Source organism: Vanellus vanellus, assembly GCF_965231255.1.
Source record: "Vanellus vanellus genome assembly, chromosome: 1".
Taxonomy (NCBI): Eukaryota; Metazoa; Chordata; class Aves; order Charadriiformes; family Charadriidae; genus Vanellus; species Vanellus vanellus.
The window spans coordinates 130,567,756-130,583,363 of NC_138905.1; the positions used below are offsets into that span (position 1 = coordinate 130,567,756).

Sequence of the window (15,608 nt, forward strand, 5' to 3'; positions counted from 1 at the left end):
ACCTTTAGAAAGCCTAATTTCCAAAGCGTCTTCTCCCTTTTTCCCAGTTCCATTACACTGCAGTGGGTAAGTACTATTCTTAAGAATAATTTAAAAAAAAATTTGAAAACAGTTCCAGAGATTGCAGACACAGCAAGCTGTGAAATCTTGTCATCCATTTTTATATGAAGATGCAACAATGTCACCTATTAGGCTGAGCTAGAATTGGATGGTTCGCATTAACCAAATGAGGAATACCTAACAGTGATTATTTTGATCTGCCTCAGGCATTTTCCAGTGTTTGCTCAAAACCCTAAATCTGTTTGCTTTTTTTTTTCTTAGTCATAAAACGTGCCAGACAAGAATGCAGTTGTTTATACTAAAAAAAGTATGTTTTTTCTTGTTATCCTGCCATAACAACGGAAAACAGGGTAACATCAATTTTATCATTATTATATTTACTGTGGCAGCTGGGCAGGATGACTGCCACATTTCTGTTGGCAGTGCATAAGCACAGGGACAGACATATTCCCTACCCTACAATGTCTAAAGTCACATGCCATTAAGTGGTAATCAGATCCAGCAGCTTCCCATCTTGAAATCGTGGGAATTTCAAACCTTAGGTAAGGGTTTCTTTGGCAAAGCTAAGACCTAACAAAGCCTTCTTTTGCCTCCTGTTTTCAGGAAGGCAAACTCCCACCTGCTGCAATGTATTTCTGACCTAACTCGGTTCCTGCACGGCTCACAGAAGGCTGCATTTTCCTCATCCCACGATGGCACGATAATATACCATTGTCATTAATTATTAATTGAGGTGGAGTGAGTCAGTGACTTTTCTGTGTTATTTTTTTCAGCTCAGATCTTTCCCTGCAGAGGCAGCTAGTGAGGCATCAAAGGCAGCAAGACGTTACGAGACCTGTAATGCCCCATAACTTTGATATGCAGCTCTCGCCGACACCTCATTGAGACGATAAATATTTTAGAAGGGAAGCAGACAGATAAGTGAATAAGTGAATTACTTTATAGATTCTTACTTATTAAATGCTTGCTCCCAGATTCTGTTAAAAATTTACTTATTAGAGAAATGGAAATTTGCTTTTATGAAATGACCATCAGCCTCTCCCCACCAGAGAACCAGTGCTGCGAATGGCACGCAGGCTAGGGCACCATCTCCTTTTGAAGGGGGAATGCTTGCCCTGCGCCTGAGATTGAAAGCCCTGACAAAATTGTTCCAGTCTCATCACACCATTTGTGTGAGCAGATATGCTTATCATTTAAGAATAAAAAAAAAAAAAAAAAAAAGTGACTTATTTAATGCTTTTTCTCCTTGGACTTTAATTAACTTATAGAGGGTCAGAAATCCCATTTATGCTTCAAAGAGAGCTGCTTTACCCCTCTGAGATAGTTAGTCTCTTTCAACTTGTTCCCTGATAAATATATGGTTGTGTTGAGGCCACTCATGTATGAAATAACTCTTTCTTCTTTCTCTGTCTATCTGAGACTTCCCTCACTTGGAAGATACTTTTTTCTGCAAAATGTTTATCTATCACTTCATTACTGTTTTTGATCTGTTATGGAAACTGAATATATTTCCATTTCTCAAAATATTTACCAGTGAGACCTAATAAAAGATCTTTATTAGAAGCCAAGATTAACATATTTTAGACTGTTCTGTTACACGAACCGAGTAAGACAGACTGTTTGAGGGAAGTCCTCCCCTAGCCCCAAAGCAACAAGTACGCCAGCACCATGCAATGCAGGAATATATTGTTACTTCCAAACAAACGGATTTATCTGTACGACACAGCTGTGCAGGGATGGCAGCTTTTGTCCTAAAAGTGTTATACGCATGCTAGCAGTTTGTATATGAAGTCTTCTACCCTGAATGCAGTTGCTAATGCTCCCACCAGTTCTTGGTCTACTCCAGGTCTGTTCATGCAGATATTGTACCACATGGTGCAGATTTGCTCAGAGAAATGCCTTGCCTTCCAGCCAAGGCTATTAGCCTGAGTGCTAAGTGGTAGTAGCATAAGCAACATGTCTGAACATTTTTACCATTTTTTTTCCCCTTTTTTTCCTTGTCCTCCTTTGTCTTTGGGTGTTTTTAAATTCTTTCTAATGGACATTTCCCACTACTGCTTCCTATTTCTAAACTATGATTTAGTGTGTCAGCTTTAGTCTGTACCTCATAACATCCTTCTGTGATTAGCTGTCTCACAGTCCCCCTGTTCCACGGGCATTTTTTCCCACTTTGTGTTGTCCCCGGGAATCTAGCATCTCCCCTGACTCTCACCACCTTCCCACAACTTGCAATAAATGGACAGTACATGAAATACGTTCAGTAGTCTCGGGAGCCACGGCTACTAATCACTTTGAGGTCAGTGCCCTTATCACAGGCCAGAGAATCATGCTTCCTCATTTGCCCACTTTCTGGCCTGATAAATATTGCATTATTTCTTGAAAGGGGCACATAGCTCCTAGGAGCTTGCAGCTAACATCCAGCAACCTTTTGGAGACAAAGGCAAATTTGGATGCCTGGAGTCCAGCCCTACTCCTTCCAGCATGTAACAGCAGAGGTAACAGCAGAAATGGTCCCACCAGCATGTTTCAAAAGAAAAGACTGATCCTTCTCTCCATTTTTTTTAAGAGAACAGCTTCAATTTCAAACTCTATGACAGAGTTTAGATGCATGAATCCCAGTCTGACAGGAATGCTTCTCTGCAGACCTGAGTTAAGTACCAAAGCCTCTGAGAAGAGTGACATTTAAGTTAAATCCTGCTCTTCAGTATTCATATGAGGTACCTGAAGTGGCTCTCTGCTGCCATGAAGCTTATTGCAAGTGTCTCGTTTTTCTCAGATAGGCAGTTTATGGGACTATGTTTTCCACTTTGGATTCCAGCAACTAAAAAATAAGACATGCTAATGTTTATCTCTGCAGTGCTTAAAAGACTTTTGTAATTGTTTTTGAATATTCTTTATTCTTTAATCTTCATTTTACAGTCTTAATATTTTCACTGATTGGTGCCACAGTGGACTGAAAAATCTTCATGCAGTCAAGCTGCACCTTATTTTTCAAATCAAAATATATACCACTGTAATTAGATTGATTAATACAAATAATTAGCCAAAAGAAATATCTATAGAGCTCTAAATGACTTAGTAATTAGGACCATATACTCTAAAAAGGAGAATGAAAGTTGGTGGGCTAACAGGCTGATAATAACAATTTTTTAGCTGAATTACTGTTCATTTATGTATTTCTCTGTACAAAGCTGAAGACAATAGATTAATTTTCCATTTACTTTTAACATTTTGCAGCACAGTGATGTTAAAGTAGATACACAAGCATTATTTTTGTGAGCACAAGTCTCTAATTAAAAGCTTCAAAATAGAAACAACTGTGAACAGAGATCCTGGAGCTGAAAAAGCCTAAATTCTGAGAAAATCAGGATTTTGGATTGGGCCTTAGGAAAGTATGACTCACATTCTCCAAGTGGGTATTTCAACTGTACTTTGCTTTTGGTGAAGGAATTGAAGAACTTCCTAATAAGTATTATTACTTTTCAGTCCTTATTATTTCATTTTTAGTAAGCCAGTACCATTGAGAAATTCTGGCTCATTGTAGCCATCACTCCTTGATCAGTTAAGAACTTTTCATACTTCGTCTGTAATCCTTTTTCTTCTTAGGCTCCCTTCAGTTTGCAGCATGGGCAACAAACACATCTTTTTATGTGAATTCTCTAGTTGAGACTTTCTTTTTCTGACCTCATCCATGTACCCAGGAACTGTTAGAATGATATAGTGAAGGTTTCTGATAATTCCTCCATCATGCTCAAGGCCTTTCACACCTCACGGGGTATAAACCCACATTATGGTTTAAAAAGAAAATAGCAGCTCGGATTAAAATCTGGCAGCAGGAAGAAGCAGAAAGAATTCCATGTTTGCAAAGTTTAGGTGGGACAGGGAGCTTTGTTTCAGTGATATGAAAAGCCCTCAGCCGGACTGATATTTTAAGAGAGTGTAAACAAGAGAATTCTTAGCCAGATGGAATTATTCTATTTTATTTGAAAAGCAGGACTGCGGACTCATAGCTACTATGACCAAAAGAGAAGAACATCTGCATTTTTAGATAATTTCTCATGCCTTTTAGCAATATATTGTTATTTAAGTGCATGTCAGTCAAATCAGATAGGCATTATCCTGAGCTGACTGAATCTGGGGAGAAAGACTGTTCTGCTATGTTGAAAGCAGAGCTGTAGGCCATTTACCTCTCTTTTCCCTCCATCTTTATAAGTCTCCACTTGAAACAGTAATGATATTATCACACATTTTGCTTAAAATTTAAAATCATTCTGCGGATTCCAAATGTATAATGCATAGGTACTCCAAAAAACCTGCACGTCAGCTGAATTTTTAGTGCAAACTCTCTATACTTTTAAAAGAAATCTTTGGAAAAAGCTCCTGTTTCCTGTAATACTACAAAGCAAAATAAGCAAGACACAGTACAATGCCAAAAACGAAGATACTGCCTAAAAGCATATTAAAGGCAACAAATACATCATTGTGAATTCACAGCAATATTCCATTTCAAATAATCTCCCATTCCTGAGTGCTAGAAATGACCCATTGTTGAAAAGGTATGTGATTTGTGACAGTGGTGGTGTGAGAGTTTAATGCAGGAATTTGTAAACACACTTCGATTCGATTTCAGTAATTGCTGAAATGAGCATAGAAGACCATTTAAAAAGATGTAGTGTTTTTTTTTTTTTTTTTTTTTCTGTTTCTTAAATGCACATTTAAGCAGGACACACAAAACCTTACTTTTCAGCCTCATATGGCACTCCTCACAAATGACACCACTCTTCAGGAGAGCATTAAATTGACAAGTTGCAACCAAAGCTCCCCAAGAATAAACATGTTGCAATTTATTCAGGGATACAAGCATGTCTCACCTTGTCAGCTTTCAGGCTGTTGAGCTGAGAAAAATAGGTGCAACTTTCCATTAAAGGTCTGCTTTAAGCCTAGTAGTTAAGAACATAAAAACGGTACCTTAAAGATGGTTCCTAAATCCTAACTATGAACTTCTTAGAGCATCGATTTTCTAAAGTGCTGAGCATTCTGCAGTTCCCTTTAAAGTCATAGCTTGGTCAAGGCAAGGTAAATGCCTAGTGATTTCTGTGTGTCCAGCGTTAGATGCCCATATATATGGGTGCTTTTGGTATTTAGGCTACATGTATAGGTGTTTAAATAAAGACATTCCTCCCCATTTACTAAAGTTGTTCTGCAGATATATTGCAAGGCATTTTCTGAAAGAGCTTGCAACGACAGCTAACTCTAAATGCTAGGCAATACTAGATGGGATGGTTACTCATGATGACAAGAAATAACTGGCTGAAGGAAGCCTGGGAGTCGTCTCTGAATGCTGGGACAGAACAGCTGGAAGCAGAGGACTGAGTGAGCCAGGGGATGAGAGGATGATAGGAAGTTAAGTCAAGTGAAGAAGAAGAAGAAGAAACCAAGGGATAAGAAGGAGTAGGGAGTGTGCAGATGAAAAGAAACTAGAAATAGAGGTATTAGTGAGGTTGCAAAGGGTTTTGTCATCAAGAATTAACAGCTTTACCATGATACAAAGGAGAAAAACAGTCAATAAAGGGATTCAGAAAGAAGAGCGACATGATCAGAGCAAGAGAAAGGAAAGGAAGATCCTTTTGGCAATGGCACTTCAAACACATTAAAATGGAGGAAAGTGGCAAGCAGTGGGGGTGGGTAATTTTGGGGAAACAAATGCAGCCATGCTCAGCTTATAAAGATACATGGATTTCAGCAATGCAGTATGGTGGAACCAGTGGCTCCCAGAGATGTTAGAGGGGAAGAAATCACACATTCTAAGTCTCTGAGTATGTTTGTGTTTTAAAAACACAATAAAAGCATGCCACGGGTAGGTCTGTACTTCACTGGAAGACACATTTACATTGTAATATTAAATTTCTTCCAAGAACTCTGAATCAAGAACATAGTGCAGTCTGTCATCTTGAACTCCAGCCCTCATTACCTTAATGGATTTAACTTAGACCCTTAATTGCATGTAAAATTGTCCACTGCTGTAATGATATTCCTCAGTCATAGCAGGAAGATATATGGCTGGCAGCCTGCTAACAGTACCACTGGCCACCGCGCTCTGTGTTGGCTGGTGCCATGGCATGGGGTCAGGGCGACACGGCCACCCCCCTCACAAGTCCTGTTATTCAGCAAAAATGATAACAAGGAAGCTACACTCTGTTGGTTGGCCCGGTACCTCGTTTTTCTATCTGCAAATTCTTTAAGACTGGATTAGGGAAGCCCTGGGAGAATGGGAGCTCTTGTCTACGGGAAGCGATGTTGCTGCTGCTGCTGCTGCTGCGTGCTCCTGTTTTCCGAGTGAGTGAGCCCCAGGTAACTGCCATCGGTCTTCACACCCCAGTGTCGAGGTTTGGGCAGATACCTGCAGGTTTGTATTGCTGCTACGGGGGGATTTTCCACAATGGGAAAAGGCATCAGGGGAAAGAAGGCATCAGGCAGAGAAGACTTCTGCCCCTGAACAGTGAAGCAAGTGCCATAATGAAAGTCAATGTAATGAGGCAAGCGGGGTGGACTTTGACACAGTGATTATGTCAGGCGGGTAAAATTACCCTTGATAAATAATAAAATATAATTTTAACTAACAAAAGCCTTAGTTCAGTGTAGATCTTCACAAATGTAGATAAAAAGTTCCTCCTTTCTTTTTTTATTAATTTTTAAAACATTCTCTCCTGTGCTCTGGGGCCACAGCTGAAAGCAAGATTGCCATTCATTCACATCACCTGGTAAAAGACTTGGCTGTTAATACTGCTGTACTGTTGGTGGTGTGAATAGCTATGTTTGTGTTTGGGAAACCTTAGCTAATTGAAGCCATTTTGCTCAGGTGAGTTTTCTCTTGTAGCTCTGCTGGTGGCTGTAGAAGACTTCTCTGGGAAAGTATTACATGTACCTTAGCAATATGGTTTAAATTCAAAGAATCTTTTCCACCTCAGAAATGTTTCAGTTACCCCTACAGTGGATATTATTGGTTATTTCAGTGCTCAAAAAAAAAGGCAGTGAACTATGTAAATATGTTATTATTTATTTGTTAAAATAGACTTTCTAATTTTAGCAAAGCACCACAGTAAGGTAATAAAGCAATCAAATTCCATCCCTTTTTAGAAACAAATGAGAGAAGTCATTTTAGTGTAAGAGTACATGGGGGGGGGGGGGGGGAAATTATCTGAAATGTATGAGGTAACAGGCAGTAAAATCAACTGCAACAAAAGCATAAAACCAAAGTCTAAGAAGAATCTGGTCCTCAGGTGTCGTCTCAGTCAAGTCAAGGAATCACAGAATTTGCTGTGATAAAGCACTGGTGTGACGTAACAGCGTCTGCTGTATCTGAACACCAGTCAGGTTTCAAGGTTAAAGCTGCATTTGTGTTTTCAGAGTTTTTCTTCATAATTGGTAAGGTTATATCTATGAATATTATAATATCTAATCTGAAAATTTCTAATAGGTTAAAAGGCAATCTATCATCATCTTTAAAATGTGATGTTAACAGCTTTGTAGTTAAATTAGGCCATGAAAAATGGCTAAAGGTTGTCTGTGAAAAAGCTCTTTTTTATGACAAAGATAATTGAACCCGTAGAGAGGAAAGTATAAGCTGAAAATTATTTAGAAAATTCATCATGAAAGTGTGTCATTATATTAATTTAGAGAGAAAATAACTTCTTTTTTTATTTACCTATCTCTAATGAATTCATCTTTATCCATACAGACAGGCTAAGAAAATGTCAAAATGTTAATGATGAACATGTCAAAAGTTAGACTTTAACCTTGTCACATTCTGCATAAGGATGAGTAGTTAAAAACAGTATTTCTGATGTGCTTGTAATGCAACGTGAGATGAATCTGTGAGCCTTTGGGGTTTTTTTTAAGGATAAGAGAAAGATGTTTGGAAAAAATTGAATTCAATCTATTTGTTAGTGCTTTTTTTTTTTTTCTCATATCGTGCGATGGAAGTGTTCTAAGAACACTGAAAATTTCACTTCAGCCTGCATATAAAATAAATTATTCTCAAAATGTGGTTCTTTATCACTACAAGATAATGAAGATGACAGAACAGAATATGAAGGGTATTGCAAGTCCTCTTACTGTTTTTTATCTCTGAATATTACTTGCAGTGCACACTGCACTCAAAATTTTTCCATTTTATCAGTGTTTGTTGAGTAATTTATAGTCAGCACTATTAATTGCCCCAGTAATGAAACCAATGAGCATACCTCTAGAGTGAATGAGGCACAACATCCAAAGTACTAGATGATAACTAAGCTGTGTCAGACCCTGGAACACATAAATTCTTTTTAAAATGAGTGCTCAAATATCATTTAACTGTTCCCTTAGACATTTTTCATAATGAACCTTCATTTTAGTTTTTCATTTTCTTAGTGTTCAAAGATAAAGAAACAGGCATTTTATTTTCATGACAAATGGGAGTTTTTAAACAATGAGTATGGGCAGTATCTCACTGGTTAAAAAAAAAAGAAACTAAAAAATTTATTGAACTGGCTGGATATTTTAGCATTGTTCACCACTCATTAAATAAAATTTTTTCTATTTTACTTAACTACTAATTCAGCCAGGAAAGAAATTCTCCACTGAAAATGAAGTTGAAAGATCTTCTCCTTTGATAGGTTTTGTAAAAGAAGGAAGACATATGTCTGGGGTATTTAAATTTGAACTTGTATATCTCAAAAACTCCATAAGCATTGAAATGTATTAAGGTGAACTCCTGACATTTAACAGTAGAAAATTGGAGTTGTTTCTGCTCTCATTTACATTGGCTTCATATGGGTATATGCTGTTTACTTCTGTTAAATTCATTTTAATTCAAATAAGTGTATGCGAATGTAAAAAGGGGTCCATTTGGGTTATTTTTTTCCCCATTATGTGCATATTTCTGTACCTTTCATTATAACCAAATCACAGCTGAGGAGCTGTTATAATGCACTTGGTCAAAGTTCAGCACTGTTATGCCTCTGCCCCCTTCTCCCCCAGTTTGCTAAATAGAACAGACCAAAAAATATCTCTTCAGAAAAGGGCAGGAAAATAAAATATGTTGTTCTGCCTATGCTTCTGTGGCTGTGGCTGAATGTAGTGTGAAAGGAATTACTGTGATGATCCTGTAACATCTTAGCTTTACTCCATAGATTAAAAATCAGTAGTTTGATCAAACCAGTTATTAGGACAGCAGAGAACAAGTTCCCAAGATATAAGGAAGAAATTTTTTATTATGAGGGTGGTGAAACACTGGGACAGGTTGCCCAGAGAGATGGTAAATATCTCATCCCTGGAAACATTCAAGGTCAGGTTGGACGGGGTCTGAGCAACCTGATCTAGTTGAAGATGTCCCTGCTCATTGCAGGGGAGGTTGGACTAGATGACCTTTAAAGGGCCTTTGCAACCCAAAGTATTCTATGATTCCGCAAAAACAAATTGTTCTGTAAAAATGGCTACACTTATGCATTGCATCACTTTTTTGTTGTGGATGGACTTGCGTATACAGGGACACAAAAATAAAAGTATATGTTTTCCATGCACAGTGAATTTAAATATAATGTTTTTCACTGGGGTACCTAATTAAAAAATACATTTTTAACCAAATTAAAGTTCATATAGAGCAGCACACAAAACTCTGTCATTTCCCTTTATATGAGATTTTAAAAATATGAGCTTGCTTACTTCAAAGAAGAAATAGTTCCATGAAAGACTTTAATTCATTACCTTTTTTCATCAATGATAAAATTTTGCCATAAATGGGGGGTCAGGTGAGCACCAGATATTACCAAAAGTGTAATTTGGGAATACTTTTGATTTATTTCCATAACAAAGAACTATGTATTAGACGTAAATGAGATGTTGCACCTAGTACTCGTAGATGGCACTACCTGTAAAGGAGAGCTAGCTGCAGATACTGAATCAATAGCCCACTGCTTTATGAAGCTGATTTGTAAGTTAATACACACACTCAGACATATATTTTGGGATCTCTATGTAAACACAAGAAAACACATTTCTAAATAATAACTAAGTTGTTTATCAGATAGAAAACAAAAACATCACTGTTGAAAATAAACTACATGTTAAGTGCTAGTGACAAAGAAAGGGACCCGTCCCCCTAAATTTAAATCCATAAATAATGGTATAATGCAAGAGAAAGGAGACTCTAGTAGTTTATAGCAATTCTGCTGAATGTGTTGTTCCAGAGACATAAACTGTTAAACCTGGTTTCAGTTATTTTCCTTTTTAATTAGGAAGTAAATAACCTTATTAGAATACTGTTCTTCAAACGTTCAAACTAGTTTTCTCCAAGAAACACAATTACTGAAGTCTCCGCGTGAGTTACAGAGACAATTCCACCAATCAAGAAGCAAAGGAAAGGTCATCTTTTGTGTTTCATGTTAGGCATACTTTGTCAGTCAGTGCTGTTAAATTACTTTTCTGTGGATTAAATTCCTGTTAACCGGTTGATTTTTGCATTTCATTAATTCACATCATTATTAATGTCATGATAAGCGCTAATGAAATACAGCTTCTTTCACTAATAGACTGTCATAGTGATGCTCAGATAGATCTTTTCCTTGGTAATCTTTCTCTCAAGTAAGCCTGAGATGAGGAATAGCCAAATCAAGACATGAACACGCTAAAGTAATTGGTATGTATCTCTTACAGCTACGCCTTCTTTCATAAAGATCAATACACAGAAGAGCAGGAAAGCTGTAACTTCATCAGTCCTCGAGAAAGGGGAGATAGTACACAACCTCTCCTTCCTGGGTACAATTTTGCTGCTAAAAGGGAATGACTTGATGTAATTCAGTCTTTAAGTTTCTATGTTTTTTCCAAAGATGCTTTTAGGTGGATAAACTGCATGTTTTGGAATGTAAAGAAACCATAAAGACAGAGAGGTCATCATCCCTCAGACAGTCAGTGCTGTAAGCATTTAGGTATGTTTTGGGTATCGTGGGTCTCTCTGAAAGGCAACATTGAAGCATATGTACATATATATCCTCATATGAATTTTAGACTTATTCACAAACCTACTAGCAATGACCCCATATCTAAGTAAATTTTCAAGATTTTCTTGAACACTTCAGCCACGAAACATGATTATTTAGTCTTCTTTACACCTGGCCATAAGTACAAAAGGTCTGACTGGACGGCTCAGAATATTGTATTGAAAGAAAAATGGCTACAAATGCTTAGCTTGAAAGGTGTCAGTATGGGTAAGCTTCTAGTGAGCCCATGACACATTTACCTTTCAGAGACAAAGGAACTGATCATCTAAAACTGTTTTTTCTGAGTCAGGAAAGAGGCAAAAGATATAACTAGTTAGTACTGATGTCTTATTCAGGATGAGATGAATAATTCTCTGGAGTCCACTGTGTTGACTACACCGGTATTGACTACAACAGGAATGTAGTATCCTGGCTCAGATCTAGACACCACAGGTAGGTATCTTACTCCAAATTCAATATCAACAATGAAATTGCTGAAATATCTGAAGAATTATTATGAGGGATTTTACAATTTATGAGGAGGTGCTGAGCAAAAATTATTAAGCTGTGTAAGTGCTCAGAAAATGAGGTAGTGGGCACAGCATCAGAACTTGAGCAGAATATTCGTTTCTGAACCTGTTATATCTCAGGTGTTTTGTCACAAAAACCAGGGAAATACAATACACGTGTCCTCTTGACTTTTAACTGAACAAATTGAATGTGGAATAAATTGTTTATTTTTCCCAGAAAGACAAACTGAGTTCATGCCCAGGTTTGTCTCAAGAAAGATATGGAAAAAATCGTAATCTGCAGCATTTCAAACAACTTATTTAGAAGCACTGCATGTTTATCACAACTTAATTAGTGATAGAAAAAATAATAGTAATAGCTAATTCATGTTCAAACTAATAAATGCCCATATCCTGCGCTCTTGTAAAACTATCCCCAAACTTGCTTTTCAGAGGAATCATTTGGACATTTTGCTTATGAACATACCTGAAAACTCCCAGATTATTAAAAGAGGTAGTTTAAATATATGTTTTCGAAAGCAAGATGGCATCAAAAAAAGGACATTATTTCTTTTTTGGTTTTCTTTCCTTTCTTTTTTTTCCCCTCTCCTTTCTTCCCCTTCCCCCTTTCATTACTTGGACAAAACGCAGGAAAGTTTTATATTATGTTCACAGCAATTAACAAATTTTCTCACAGCACTTGTTATTTGAACTCTCAGTTACACCTGACTGTTGTAATCACAGTTCTCCCAAGGGCCTTGCCTTTTTGTCTTCTCTTACTCAGGTCTCATTGTGACGGTCTAGATAGAGGAAGCATTTTGTAGCATTTCTTTGAGCTTTTTCTTCTGCTCTTATCTCCTACCGCTCCAAGGGCAGCTTTACCAGTGTTTCCCAGCAACACGAGTGAGAATGTTTCTTATGGATTTAATTCAGTCTTTCTATTTGCTTCAGATTCCTCTTCCCCAATCTTACTAAGTCTTCAGATGATCCATTTTATTGTCTCCATTTCAGATTTCAGACCCTTGGGTCTGTTGTTCCAATCCAAGACCAGTCACAAAGGTTTCTATGCAAACAAATCCTGAAATGCAAATCCTGTTTCTAATTGGGGTAAATTAAGAGGAATTAGAGTGAAGTACTATGGATCTAGGCCAAAGTGGCTTTTGTTTTCCACTTGAGATTTTAAGAACCCAGCTCTCCATATCAGTGCTCTATGGCTGTGTCAGCAAAGACCAGAGTGACTTACCCTGAGATAAAAACCTGTTAAGTAGAACCGGGAATTGAGACCAAAATTTTCTGTAAATCGTGTATTTCCTGCATCCTGCTTCCAGCCATGTGGACATTGGGGTAGTTTAACTTTTTCTGCGGGTGACTATGTTCAACCACGCATGGCACGAGAGAGTCATGTTCTCCTTCCGCTTTCCCTCTTTTTTAGCATGTGGATCACTCCAAAGCTTTTATAGTGGTGCCATCCTTATGAAGCTTGTCTGACAAAAGAAGGCACTTTTTTTTTTTTTTTATGCAGTTGCACAGTCCAATTAAACAAGTTGCAGCACAATACGCTTTACTGAATGACACCATGGTACCACAGAACAACTCTAGCCAAGCAATGATGACTTTAAGTATGTGAATAAAAATAGTTTCCCAAACAGAAACATTTAGTGCTTTTTTGGTGCATTTCATTTACTCTACTTATTAGATGCAAAATATTTAAGATAGGTTAAAAATTATAATAATATTAAAAATATAAAAATATGAAATTTACATTACAAAATATTTTATAAAAATATATTATTAAAATTATAAAAATATTTAAGCTAAAATACACCCTCACATAAGTGATTATTGAAACAGTCTTTTTATTCTTGTGTTCACAAGGTTCAGGCTTACAAAACATTGAGAGCCCTAAGCATAACATCATGCATGCTTAAATGAAGCGATCCTTCTTGAACCACAAGCTAAACCACTTCCGTGAATTAAGTGACAGTTTGCTCTTTTTCACATTCATGTTTTACTCATATTTCTACTTCATGATCAGCACTTGACCTTAGCGCATTTGCTGTCTAACTGCAGAGCAGCGTTAAATTGAATAGAGAAGGATCTGGGTGCCACACGTTGAGGAACACTATCTGTATACAACAGTTACTGCTTTCCTCTTTTCAGCGTTTGATCATTCCATCATGACAGGAGATGCCGCCTGTGATTCAGTTCGGATGTTAATGCATATGCATCACGTGCCATTTCAGTTGCACCTATACAAGATGCTTTGTGGGATGGGTGGGTATGACGCAAGAGGTTTGGGAGACCTGTGTCCTTGCAGTTGCAGAACGGATGGGATGCCCTAGGCTGTCTCAAATTGCATAAAGGTGATTGAATCCTTCCCTGTCTACCTCATAGGTCCATTGACCACAATTTCCCCTTAGTCAAGAGTTAGAATTTTAAACTGGTTCTTCTGTTAATATTGCAGTAATACTTCACTAGTTTTAAAACTAGACTGTTGTTTAAACCTTCTTTTAGTGGAGATTTTAAAACTCCCACCTGTCTCTTCAAGGAAAAGTTTCTGAACAATAAACTAGAGCAGTGGTTATGGGTTGGGTTTTTTTTTTGTTTGTTTTGTTTCTTTTGCTTCTGAGATACATAAACTAGAGTATGCTGGAAAAGACATCAGTAATTTCTGGAACTTTAGTCCCAATGTAAACACTATGAAAACAGTACTGCTGTCTTCACTGTGAAGGTCTACGAAGTCAGTACAGAGCTCAGGACAGAAATTATACACAGCCCATACTCTGCCAAAATTTGGCGCTTCTGATGAAGTTTCAAATTTACAAAAACACAAAACTGGTGAGTGTTTCTGTGATAACTGGCACTCTCCACTTACAATACTTTTAAAAATGTCTGTTTTAAAGGTTACCACGATTGACTAGGCCTGAGACTACTTATACTAGATCAGGTCAAAGTTCCCTCTACCCCGGTACCAAGGCTCCACAGGGGGTAAATAAGTGCTACAGAGGTCAAAACTACAGCAGAAACTATTCTTGTTCTGAGATTAAGAAGATATTGCAGTTCATGTCAGGGCATGTAGGTGCTTGCTTGACCCTGCTCTCAATTTAAGCTTGTGAAAGTCTCCTCTTCCCTTAGCATTTAAATCTGAGATATTCTGTTTTAGCTCTTCCTCTGCTATTTTCTATGGGGTGAATTAATACGAGGAGGGCCGTATTAATAAACCATGAACCTATAGCCAATCAAAAAGAGTCTTCTTACAGCTGTCATCAAGCTGTTCAGAGCTGCAGTGCAGTTCTGCAGGCAATCCTCTGCTCTCTTATATTTACCATGTATAGACAAAGTTTTCAGAGGAGTCTTGATGGCTCCTTTTAAAGAGAACTCCACGTGCACCAAAACTGTTCCCTTTCAGCAGCTTTGAGCCGCATACGCGGAGGGAGTGTGCAGTCACAGGGACTGATCTAAATCCGTTCAGGAGTAAAACTCCAAAATATAAACACTGTCAAAATTCGGGCCTCGACACAAAGCAGGTCAGTCTATTGGACTGCTGATATTGCACCAAATTTTTTGTCATGGTAGAGATACACACTGACTCCAAGCTTCTGATTTCAGTTTATAAGTTCCAGTATGAAAGTGATTTTCAGCTTCTTAAATCTCAGAATTCCCCATACTGGAAGGAAAACATTAGGATTGTGTATGTTTTATCTATCCTTCAGCTGTCAGTATTATTAAATCATTCAGGGGCACAAATATAGCTTTATATTTGAGACAAAAAACCAAAGCAGATAAATGGGACTCTTGATGGCAAGTTGTATGTTAATAGGAAACCAAAAGATGATTTATGAGTTCCTTCCCAAACACCTTTCAGATTACTGAATTCACTGTCCATTTTTTCAGCTTTGATTTGAGCACAAAACACAGTATAATTGTATGGAAGCTATCAAAGTTGTACTGGAATGGAACATTAGCTACAGATATAATATCTTTAATGGAAACCGGATAAAGGTAAAATTGATACATAGGAGAC

General features: G+C 37.5%; 1 protein-coding gene across 1 annotated transcript in view; it reads right to left on the reverse strand.

Annotated features, from left to right (window-relative positions):
• The window catches only part of IL1RAPL1 (interleukin 1 receptor accessory protein like 1), a gene marked incomplete at both ends in the record, with an annotated part of 677,390 nt that overhangs the window by 69,221 nt on the left and 592,561 nt on the right, over window positions 1-15,608 (reverse strand). The gene's annotated exons all lie outside the window — the stretch shown is intronic.